The sequence below is a fragment of the Aphelocoma coerulescens genome, chromosome 2 (assembly GCF_041296385.1).
Source record: "Aphelocoma coerulescens isolate FSJ_1873_10779 chromosome 2, UR_Acoe_1.0, whole genome shotgun sequence".
NCBI classification, from domain to species: Eukaryota; Metazoa; Chordata; class Aves; order Passeriformes; family Corvidae; genus Aphelocoma; species Aphelocoma coerulescens.
Genome location: NC_091015.1, coordinates 18,589,856 through 18,602,007, shown reverse-complemented (window position 1 = coordinate 18,602,007; position 12,152 = coordinate 18,589,856). Strand labels below are relative to the sequence as shown.

Here is a 12,152-nt window from a genome sequence, read left to right as displayed (position 1 = left end):
CCCTTCCCACTGCTCTGTACAGCCTCCTCTCCATCCCACTCCCATCCACCCCAGACTCTCTGAGTTCCCCAGCTGCTGCCCCAGCCTCTGCTCCAGCATCCATGCCAGCTTCAGCCTCAGCTATGGAGAAAGGACCTGAGCAATTCTGTCCTCTGTTGGCACATACACCCTCAGAGCAACACCCAGAGCTGGGGCCCCTCTTGCTCCCTCCTGTTATGTGCCAACACCCGCTCCTGCTGACTTTTGCAGGAGAAAAAAACTGATTTAGACCATGCAGCTTGGAAACAAGTATTAGGTAACTTTCCAAAGGCTAGTCGTAATGGACAAGTTCTAGCCAAAATTAATACATTCCCACCCAACTTTCCTTTGACAAGTTACCTTCTCCTTTAAAGGACTTTGGGGCAAACTCAGCCTATTCTGTCAGCAGATCCAGCTGAGAATGGATCAAGTACTCTGAACTTGGAAAACAAGCCAGAACATGTCGGTGGAGCAGGAGATGCATCTGTGACCATCTGCCCTCTGAAGACCTGACAGAGGCGATGAAGAGCCCTCTGGATGCTGTAGCTCCCAGCAGGAAAAGGAAGAAATCTGTCCTTGTGTTTTTCTGAAACTTGACATTGAAGAATGCAGTACATTGAAACACAAAAGGTAAAAAATAATTAGGTTTTCTGTTTAAAAAGATTAACTGTGGGGTTTTTAATCTCTGTTTTGATTTTGAATAATTTTTACTTACCCCTTGGGTATATATCTGATTGTTTTCTGGTTTCCCAGGAGTACTAAAAAATGTAACCTGGGCTTTTCTGCAATTACAAGCAAGTGAACTTGCCACAGCTGTGTGCTGTGTTCAGGCCCAGTAGCAAACTCTGCCCCCACTCTCCACACTGGTTTTCCTGTTCCCACGGGGCACAGGACTAAAATTCACCAAAATGAAGTACCTCCATAACTACAGTACTTCCTGCTGTGCCAAAATCCCATCATCTCTGCAGTAATTTTAAAGTACAGCAATATTGAAAACAAAAGCGATCTGGAAAGAGGCACAAGTGCAGCAATGGGTCCCTCCTGAGCTGGAATTTCTGTGTGTCTTTAAAGAAAATGTTAAATACTGTTGCAATCAGAAAGCTACTGCTGTTGTAACTCCATGGCTCACTATTGAAGAAAATAACCTGTTAATTTACATTAAAAAACATATTTGCTTTATGGAAAACAGTATTCAGTGAATATTTAGCAATAGTATGTACAGGACAACACCATGTACAGATACACCATCTCCTCCATATTAAGGACCATACAAAATAACAATGGCAGTCAAAGTAAACTGTAAAATGGTGGTCATGATACTCTCCTAGCTATCATTTAAATATGCCTCAGTTATTGTGTCATTGATCCTTTGACTCTTTTACCCATATTTTTGAAGGCTGTCTCCTGAAACTGCACCCCACTCCCGAAAATCTTGGATATGCCATCAATCTACATGCCTGTTAATAGAGCAATCTTAACCTAAAAGGAAAAGAATCAGACTGGTCAGTTTAAATATTTAAATTGCCTTTAGCCATCAGCTCTCTCAGCCAGAGAGCTGTAACTACCATGAAACACCCAGGGAGGCACTTACCATTGTTGCTCTCTTTTTGTTACATAACTAAATATAACAAAGTATAACTAGTCTGTTATATTTGGAGTTATGACAGATTATACTACAGTTACTATAAAGTAGTATTTCCCAAGTGAAAAAGCTCTTCACAAACTATTGTCTTTCTTTCTGTTTTCATTTTTGCCAGTAAGACACCAAAACATTTGTTAGAAGGAGAAAGAAGCAGCATAAAGGTTTATTTTGGAAAGAAGATTTTGTAGCTGAGGAATAAACAAATTGGATCTTACTGTTTTCTGGTTACATTTTGCCTTTTCACAGTAAGTGAAACAAAATGGTGGTTTCTCAAGTATTATGATTTTAGAAATACAGTATTTAATTAAATGTTTTTATAGAAAAGTATTGTACCTGCACTCTTTGTGTTTCTTGTAGATCTGAGGCTTGCCAAGTTTCACTCAATTAGAAAGAGATCAGTCATTCCAGAACTGAAAGCAGTTTTCTGGAATATCTCCATAAAAAACAACATTGAATAACTTAACTGGATGTAAGGACTTCTAAATAGTAAGGCATTACAAGCCAATTTTTAACCTTGGTCTTTTAAATTTGGTGCATAAATATACCATTTCATTCCTTCCTTATTTAACTTCAGAGACAGTCTTAAGTACGTAACAACTCTGATCGTTAAACAACACTCACAGTAAAAGGCACTTTAAGAAGAATTTTGGTCTGAATTAGCTTTTGCTGCACTCAGTCAGTGCTGAGCACCTGATGGAGTAAAACACGTGGATCTTTCCTCAGCTTTAGTTTCTCTTTAGTTATGGTAATGATTTATTGTACTTCTGAGTCCTGATTTGGAGCTCTGTTTCACTGTCCCCTCAGAAGACAATGCAGTACCAGCAACGGAACAGACACACAAGTAGAAGAAAAGATAGTGAGTTAAGGGTATCTTAGAGAAACCAGTAAAAACTGCATTATGCATCTAACTTTTCAGAAAAAGCCTAGAGAACTGAGCAAAGCAGGACAACATTTTTTTTCTGTTCCTTAGAGGATTAAAAAGTGGCCTAAAAATTGCTGCTGCTCAGATGCGCCAGATTAGACAAATAGCCTATGTGCAGATGAGAAAGAGCAAGACAGCTGTTACACAGCACAAATAAATGAAGACTATTCTTCAGTTACAGAAAGGTAAAGCTGCAGAGGAATCAGTTTCCTCTAAGAAATCAAAAAGGAGATGTGTGATGCTTTATATGTATTAAACTGTAAATCCATAAAGAGATGCACTTGCAAAACAAAACTGAAAGCTCTACAGAGAAGTCCACGAAATACAATCAGACTAGATTTGCAAGAAGTCACATAGAAGATTGCACAAAGGATTGAAATAAAATATAGACCAAAGCAGCCTTTGGGCAAATCCATAATATTTGTAAGAAGTAAAACAATTTTGCAAAAGTCTGTGAACAACAGCTGAAGAGAGGCAAAGAAGAGCTAGAAAAAATCAATTTTAGCAGAAATTCTGCAAGACCGAAGACTGGATTACCACTTTGAATATAAAAAGACTACAAAAGATTTACACTTGGACACAATACACAAGTTATACTGTATTTGAAGTCACAGAAATACTTTTGAAATTAAATTCTAATTGTACTGAATACAAACAAGCAAAGCTCATCTCATAGGAGTTGTGCTGTGGGGAGTGTGAACTGCAAGCCTAGGCAAGATGAAATTCAGAAAAGCTAATATTTGCAGTAGTTTCAAAAATGAAACACTGTACCTTTTTTAGGACTGGAAATATCAGTGACTAGATGATAGTGCAAATTATGAAGAAAAACACGAGTCTGGAAAGCAAAAACATAAAGTGAAAGCAGAACATGATGAAATGGAAAAGAGAAGTAACATAGGAGAGGTAGCTTATCTGTATCCTTTTCCTTGAGGTGTGGCTGAACGTCACTCATACTGTCAGTGTTACTATACCCAAACACAGTTAGACAGGTAATTTATGTCTTAGTGCAAGAGACACAGTATCAAAGGTATGCCAGACAGTTCAGTCCTGGATGCATGGGAACAGCTGACAGAAGTCACTTTCCCATCCAAGAGAGAATGCTGACACTGCTTAGGAAGGTATTTAGGATGAGTATAAAGCGTAAACTCAAAAAGATGTAGTACACAGCTGTCTGTTAATAAAGGCTACCATGTCTTTTTACCCACCTGATCGAAATAACTGTGAGGTTGATTTCACTGAGAAACGAAGAATGGAGAAAGATTTGGAAAGTGTACTACCAAAGATATGAAGACCATCTCACACGGCAAGGTGGACCAAGACCCTGATGGGAAGAAACTTTGTGGAGTTTCAAGAGCATTCAGCAAATCCAAGTGGAAAACCCTTCTCTTTTTGATACAATGTGGCTATGACTACAAGGGCCATTTCAAACAAGCTGATCAAAACATACTGTCCTATACATCATCATCATACATGAGCACACTTGCTGCATGTGCCTGCTGAAATCTCCACTGTTGTTTATCAGGGTATCACCAACCAGAATAGACAGGTAAATTGTAATCCAGAGAGACATTGCCTACTGCTGCCTAAAGGCAAACTCAGCCCTAGGAGGCCGTGGCAATCGGTGAAATCAGCATTTTAGGGAACTGTAACAAAAGCTTAGGCGTGGTAGAGAAAAAACTGCCTTAGGTCATGGAAGAATCACTACAGTCGTATATTGTCTTATCTACTGGATGACTATGGTCATGAAAGAAACTTCTGTGAACAAATACTCCTCTAATGACAAATCAAGAAACTGTCTAACAAGAACTATAGAGATAAATGAGCTCCATGGCAGAAAGACTGATTCTTCCAGTGGACATCGAAGGCATAGGAGACAACCTCTAGCAGGTCGTAGAAGATATTCACCAAGTTGATTCAGTGGGCATCTTTAAAGGATATCATCTATCATTATGTATCAAAAAAAGACTTATAAATTAATGACAGGCTAAAGGGACATGGTCTACACAAGGAACAAGTCAATTTAAGTCCATACAAAATCCCTCTGGCCATGTTAGGGTGGAGGAGTAATGCTCTTGTGTCTTGAAGAACATTGAGGAAGCAGAACAGTTTCAAAAGAACAGGTCAGTGTTCAAGAAGCTTGTGATCTTTGCTTTGTGCTTTTGATTATGGCGTTAGGAGTTTCTCCAGGAATATCTACTAAAACAGTGGAAAGCCTTCTTGCCTTCCAGGGAAGAATATGAACAGATTACAAGTCTGATTGAGTCCTCTGATTTCTCTTCTGCACTGTAAAGGAAGTTATAAGGTAAAAGTAAATGCTGTTGAATCAATGATCAAGTCTCATAATAATATAAAGGAAAACCTCATGACACAAATAGAAGCTGTTTGAAGAGAGTCAGTATCCAGGACCTATCTATGAATGACTCTGGAAGGAGCAAAGTGAGTAGCATTGTGGATCTCAAAAATGTGAGAGGAACACATGAATGTTCTGGAGAGTCTCATGAGTTGCTGTTCCAAACCACGGGGTCTTGGAAGACATGGCCTGAGCTAAATGTGAAGAGCCAACCTTTGTAGACCTATGTCTGACCACATCATATCTTAAGAGCCAGCAGTCTCTTTGTCAAAAGCTTGTTTCTTCTTTCTGGTTGTAGAAACATGAACCAATCCAAGAGCTGTCAGTCAGACAGTTCGTTCTCTGACTTTGTAGAACCTTTGAATTTGCTCATTAAGTGTTCTCAGAGATAACACCAGTGGTGTGAATCCAACTTTGAACATCTTGCCAGGGATGTGCACTTCCCTATGGCATTCAAGACAACAGCAGCCATCAGAAGTGGAAGAACAGGTTCCCCATTGAAAAGTTCAGCAGTCTAGGCCAAGTAAGGGAAGCAGATAACAGCTGGTGAAGTTTTGGCCAAAAAAGAAAAATTGCCCAAAGTTTATATCTACATGTATTTATATTGATACGGAATTTTAAAAATCCATACTTCATATTATTTACATCTGGATTCTGCCTACATATATATACATCTATATGTGTATGTATACATTCTGTAGAGAAGCTATTTTTATAAATAATTATATTTGTACAGAACTTTAAACCAGGATCTGGGGTCTTGATCCAAATCAGATGGACTACTAAGATGGGGCAACAAAATCCTTCAACACTGAATGCCTCCATGAGGACAGGGCTGCTTGCATTTGTGCGCCTCCCACCTGGATCATTTTGCTTCCTCATCAGTACATGACAAAGTGCAGACATACGTAGATAGGTAGTCAAAAGAGAAAGCCAAGTTCACAGGAAATTGACAAAAAGCATAGACACAATAAGATCATAAAACACTGGTAAAGTATGCTCAAGTAAAAGAAAGACCAGGACCTAACGCTGGAGACCAAAATGTTGAACACAGCCTTTTCACATTGTAATCCTCACTGATTAGAAAATTGTATCAAAATTGTTAGTTCTTTAAAAATATCAATATGTATATTTAAGCAACCATGAGATAGCATGTTATATATATAAAAAAACAGCAAACGAGGCTCAAAAGGCAGCAGTCTCTCACAAAGACAGTGCTTGTCACACACAGACTGCAGAAGGGTGAGAGACATCCGCAGTTTCTGATGGAAAAGAAGGAGAAGAATTAGTAAGATCCTAAATTTACAAATTCCAAAGCAGAAGAGACATCCTTTGGTCGAGAGACCAAAGGATGATCAGCTGTTATGAGGAGAAGACTATGCACAGAATGATACACAAAGTGAAACCCTGTGGGTGTTCACTCTACAAGCATTCAAGTGCAGACTCCATAAGATGGAGACCAAACTGTCATTGACTGAGAACTATTGAAACACTCTTCCTTCTTTTAAAGGGAAAAGGTATTTGGATGGCTGGCACTTTAAAGCTTTCAGCATCCTGCTTTCAAACCATAAGTTAGGGTCACTAGTCATTAGATCCCTGACAGAATGGGGGTGTTTCTCTCTCCCTTGAAAATGTCTCCCACTGCTCTGTGATAGTTTAACTTTCAACAAGAACTAAATTCTTCTCTCTTTCACTAGCATGTAAGAATATGGATTAAGTTGCAAAATTTAATACACCCAAAAGATGAAAATGTCAGTGTTCACTTTCATATTTCTTTTTTCTTAGCTGTAAAATAGGGATAGTAAATTTAACCGTACAGCTCACATGATTCATTAGGCCTCATTAAAATTTCCACAAATTGTATTATTTAGCTACTGAGTGTTACTATTTTTCTCTCTCTCCCTCTGATAAAGGGATTTAGAAGGTCTTTCAGTATATTTCTTATCACATTGGCTTTTTTTTTCTTAAACTCAGACATTCAGGAACTGGTTCTTGAAAGCTCTGTATAATATCTGGGTTGATAAAGCATCTTGAGACTTCTCTAGGATAGTGCCAAGTGTTTTACGCATAAACTACAATTAACATTCTTTGGTTTAAATTACAATACAACCCCAAATCCTACTTCCTCAGCTGAGAACCACAAGTGCATTGGTGCAGATAATCTGGAGTGGCCTGCAATTTATGAATCTAAATTCACATTCACTAGAAGCTGTATGTAAGGAACACTGTTAATGTTGTGAAGGCAAATAGTCAAAAGTTAAATACCAGAATTAGAACCAGTTCCAGAATAACTTACTGCCTGTTGACTTGACATTAATGTCTAGATACAAAAGTAGGAGTTCTGCACTAGTCACTTAAAAGTTGCTTTACAGGACTTGCTCACCTGAATATTACAGTAGCTTCATGTATCAGCACAGATTTTTCAATTCTTTGTGAACACTTCTGCTTAATTCAACACAACCCCCCCATGAATGCCATGACAAATCCACTGTATGCCTTTCTCAAATAATTGAGTTTATTATTTTGATGCCAAAATGAACAGATACTGTGGAATTTATGCTGTGGAGTCTCCTTTTGTATGCAATAATATTCTAGACTATACGGACAATTTAAGGGCTTTAAATCACCAGAAAAACAACTAACAACTCTTTATGATACCACAAAATGACTGTATTGTGCTCTGGCTGTAAAAAGCTGATGTGAAAATTACAGATGAGGTTTTACCTTGGTTGGTAAAGCTTTTCATTTGTCTGTTTTCAGGCTAGTCTGAGATGGATTTTCACCATGACATAACAAGCAGTGACAGCGGTGGAACAGAGCATTTCTTTGTAATGAGAGTTTATATCCTTCAGTTTTGGCTAATTTTGAACTCAAGAAGGTTCCTTAGCAAAATAAAAATCACAATGATTTTTTATTAAAGCAAATTAAAAAAAATAAATATTTTATTAAATATTTTGAGCTCCTTTTTTCCTACTTTCTGTACAAATTTTGATCTAGTAAAAGCCTTTCACAAAGGAAGCCCTAGCAGGCTGCAGGGATAAAATATTTCCCCTAATTACTGGTTACCCTCTCAGCACTATGAAACTGCATTATCAGTTACAGCTTCTCTTCCCCCACTGTTTCTTAACCCTAAAATTTTCGCATTACAGAGTACCCAGTGATGCTCTATGAACCACTCATATTCCCAGTTAAGATCTACTTCACATGCTTTAGCAGGTCTTAGGTGATATACAGATGCCAGCTTGACCTTTTGCCCATTCTGTACTTGTGGGAGCACTGGGTGGATGGATTGTAAAAAAAATCACAAGGCCCTACAGTTCAGAGAACCTGACCCACCCTTCCTCCCCAGCCCAGGCAGGAGGAGCCTGAGCAAGCTCCTTGTATGCTGTCTTGGCATCCTACCAAAGGCACAAGGAAAGGGACAGTAACTACTTAACAAATGGCTGTAAAAACCTGATCCAAGACGAAACTTGGAATGTAACATTCAAATCTATATGCCATTTTCTTTTCTTTTTTTTTCTGGCAGGGGTGGGTGGAGAGAAATCAAATTGCCCATATCTGAATCGCTGAGTAAAAGCACCTTTTTGGCATTCTTGAATTAAGATTTTTTCAAATGCTGTTTTCCACCCCTAAATTTATAGGGCAAGCTAGATACTTCATTTAGATGAGCAGCTTTTGGGGATGAATGACAACAACTGTTCATATGGATTTTTATTATGCAGATTAAATACTCTCTAATTACACATAGTGGAATACTTCATAACAGTCTGCTGTGTTATGTCAATAATCCATTAAGATATGAATAGATGCTTGGTAAAACTTCTGCTGAAAGCAAATGAGCATTTATAATCTTATTGGAGAAAACACAACAATCCTATTGACAAGAGCCCAATGGGATTGCAGGGATACAGTCTCATGAGCTGCGCTTGAAATCCAGAGGAAGGTCCTGTGATGCCAACAAACTGTAAATACTAAAGAAAGCACAAACTTCAAAACTAAACTTCTTTTTTTTCTAGATTCATTCCTTGTATGAGTAGGAATAGCTCCACTAAGCCCTGTGATCCTTTATCTCTCCTTGCCATAAACAAGTTTAGACCTAATTTTCAGTGTTTTCTGTCTTCATCACATAGATAACCATACAGTGATAACTTTTGAGATTTCCTCAGTTCAGAACTAGAACAAGGACAGTTTGAGTCAGGAGATGATTCTGGAAGAGATCAGAAAGTATCAAAAGGTACCCATGCTCTCTTCCACAGTTTCACAACATCATAGAATATCCTGAGTTGGAAGGGACCCACAAGGATCACTGAAGTTCACCTCCTGGCACTGCACAGGATGCCCCCAGAATCCCACCATATGCCTGAGAGCATTGTCCAAACACTTCTGGAACTCTGTCAGGCTTGGTGCTGTGACCACTGCCATGGGGAGCCTGTTCCAGTGCCCAGACACTGTCTGGGTGAAGTACCATTTCCTAATATCCAACCTAAACCTCCCCTGACTCAGCTTCATGCTGTTCCCTCAGGTCTTGTCATTGGTCACCAGAGAGAAGAGATCAGCATTTAGCCTTCTGCTTCTCCTTGTGTCTTCTGTGCCTGCTCTTGCCACCTCTCTGACAGAGTCAAGCAGTCAGGGAAACCAGTTAAAAAGGGCCAGGAAGACTAAATCAGAAAGGATTGATGATGTTCAAAAATCATGATGATTTTAAAACAGACATTTTAGAACACTAACCTGAATCCTAAGGACAAAGAGGTACAAAACAAAAAAAACCAAATATAAAATTATTTGTAGTTTATATTGGCTGACCCAAGAGCAGCAAGAGGTAAACTCAAAAACACATCAACTGCTAATATAACTGTCCTGTAATTTATGAAGTCATGGCAAAGCCACTCTACTGCACATTCTTCTTTGCCTCTCCACCATCCTCCTTGTCCATCTAAAAGGGACAATTCCTTGGGAAATTTTTTTAGAGTAAATTACTGTGCTACAGGGTTGAGCATCATGGGCTGTATCCCAATATTTTTGCCACAAATAGTTCTTAGTACTGGTGTAGACACAGGGCCCCAGGTGAAATTTTACACTGCAGCCACTGTTCCTTGGTGATCCTGAACCGGATCGCTGCTGTGAGCCAGCTGACAGGATGACCCTTTAAGGACTTGTATCAGCCCAGAGTGGGGAGCAGTGAGTTCGCACGTTGGCAGGAATGGATGTCTGGGGATCAAGAAGCAGGGGGAACATCAGGAGGACCTTCTTGATGCAACTTTGCCTATGCCTTTGTGTTTACTTTTTCTTTTCATGAAACTATAGATCTAGGAGTTAAACAGGTCTACAAAACCCAAACATTCACCTTGCAGATTGAATGCGCTCCATCTGCTTGTAGCTCCAGTGTGGCTACAAAATAGATGTGCCTTCCCTCCATGCCACAAAGTATTCTCCTGTGCTTCCAGAATCCTATGTGGCTGTCACTGGAGCACCTAAGCATGTGTTTTCCTACAAATATATGCAGGGGAAGTTGTGCTTTCTCAACATTAATTGCTCTGAAGAGGTAGCAAGAAAAAGCAGCACGTCCTTTCTGTGTCAACAGTGACTGGCACAAGAAGAAGGAGACACTTGACTTCGGGCACAGAGAAGCAGTCAGTGGCTAGCAGACCTGGAAGCCGCTGAAGAAGAAACCTGAGGGCAGAAAGTCATGACAGAATGGAGAATGGGAGGCAGGAGAAACTGTATTTAGAGACCAATTTGCTTTAGCCTGTAGGGAACGTACTGGTATTTGATGAGGACCTACATGAAGAGGAGTGACTAAGTGCTATATGGTTTTTCAGTGGTATCACTAATTAAAGACTATCAGAAATACTCATGAAGTAAGATTTGGAGTCAAAACTAGTGCCTTTCCTTAAATCAAGTTATGATGGTTCAGAGAAAAAGGGGTTGGACAGACAGACACTTCTTCAGGTCTTAAATAGAGCAATCTTCAACATTAGGTGCAAGTGCTAAGATTTACTGGCCATGATAGTCAAAACTTAGATACAAGCTCATAAAAGACTGGAGTTACACAAAACCACATTTGTGGCACTTCCTAATTTTGGGGAGCTTGATTTTTAAACCTCAGTAATGTTATCATTATTTATATGTGTGTTATATACCTGTAATTCCTGTACAAACCCTAGAACAGATCAGTGTGAATGCTTAGAGGATACCCCAATGTTTCAAAGGAGTACATTTGAGATAGTTCTTGAAAAAGACCCTTCTTGTTCTTTGATAAAGTCACTCAGTATATGATGAAAAAATAAAAGGGGGAAAGATGATTTGTCTGTTGATCCATCATTTATTGGGTCCCTTACACACAGCTGGTAACACGTCTATTGTATTTTATTAGTTGGAAACACACAGCAGTTGGGTGGATCTTTTCACCAGCATTAAGGTAGGTTACATTTCTGCTCTAACCTCATTAACCTTTATTGCTAGTGCTTTAGTTTACCAGGATAAAGTTTGTTACTCTGCAATCCTGTGTTAGATTAAATAGGATGCTTTGTAAGCTGTCTCATTTCACTGTATTCCTCTCCTTAGCTCAGTATTGTAGTTTGTTACTCATTTTGAATAAAGCAGTCTCCAGATGAAACAAATAAAGCTTATTTACAATCTATTAGCAATAAAAGTCTACGCAAACAAAAAAAATTACAGGTTGCTTTTATTTGTCTTTTGATTTCCAAGTCTTTAGAGCATACATGAATATGGCTTCTGGCATTGTTCTGCAGGCAGAGACTTACTTCAAATTTAATTAAAGTTGGAATTCCCGCTGTAATCATATGAATTTAAGAGTTGGGGCTGTAAAAAAAATTACTAAATATTTTCTGACTCTCAGCTGAATCATGAGTTATCAACACTGAACTGCAGAGTTGCATGATTCACTGTGAAATTGATTTTATCACATGGTTCCACAATGCATCCTATGGGGTTTTTTTCATATTTTCCCATGCATTTTTAATGTGTTGCCTGATCTTTGGGTACAAATTCCTTTCCCTTCAGCAAATTCTAGCTTTCTAAACACCTGAGCAGTTTCAAACACCAGATACTTAATTTTTATCAGTCTTTTAGAGAAATATTTTTCCCTCTTACATGTGGATATCTTTCTGCTAAAATTATAAACTTCTGAAGTACACTGTTCAATCTCAAAACATGAGGAGCTTAAGGGCTAAAAGTTAGATCCCTATCATGACAGACAG

The 12,152-nt window shown here is 38.8% G+C and overlaps 1 long non-coding RNA gene across 1 annotated transcript; it reads left to right on the top strand.

The window, feature by feature from the left end:
• Positions 1-283: 283 nt before the first annotated feature.
• On the top strand, positions 284-7,784 carry LOC138105634 (uncharacterized). Its single transcript, XR_011148580.1, has 3 exons — positions 284-648; positions 1,776-1,905; positions 7,693-7,784. It is a non-coding gene; the product is annotated as an uncharacterized lncRNA (long non-coding RNA).
• The last annotated feature ends 4,368 nt before the right edge of the window (positions 7,785-12,152 follow it).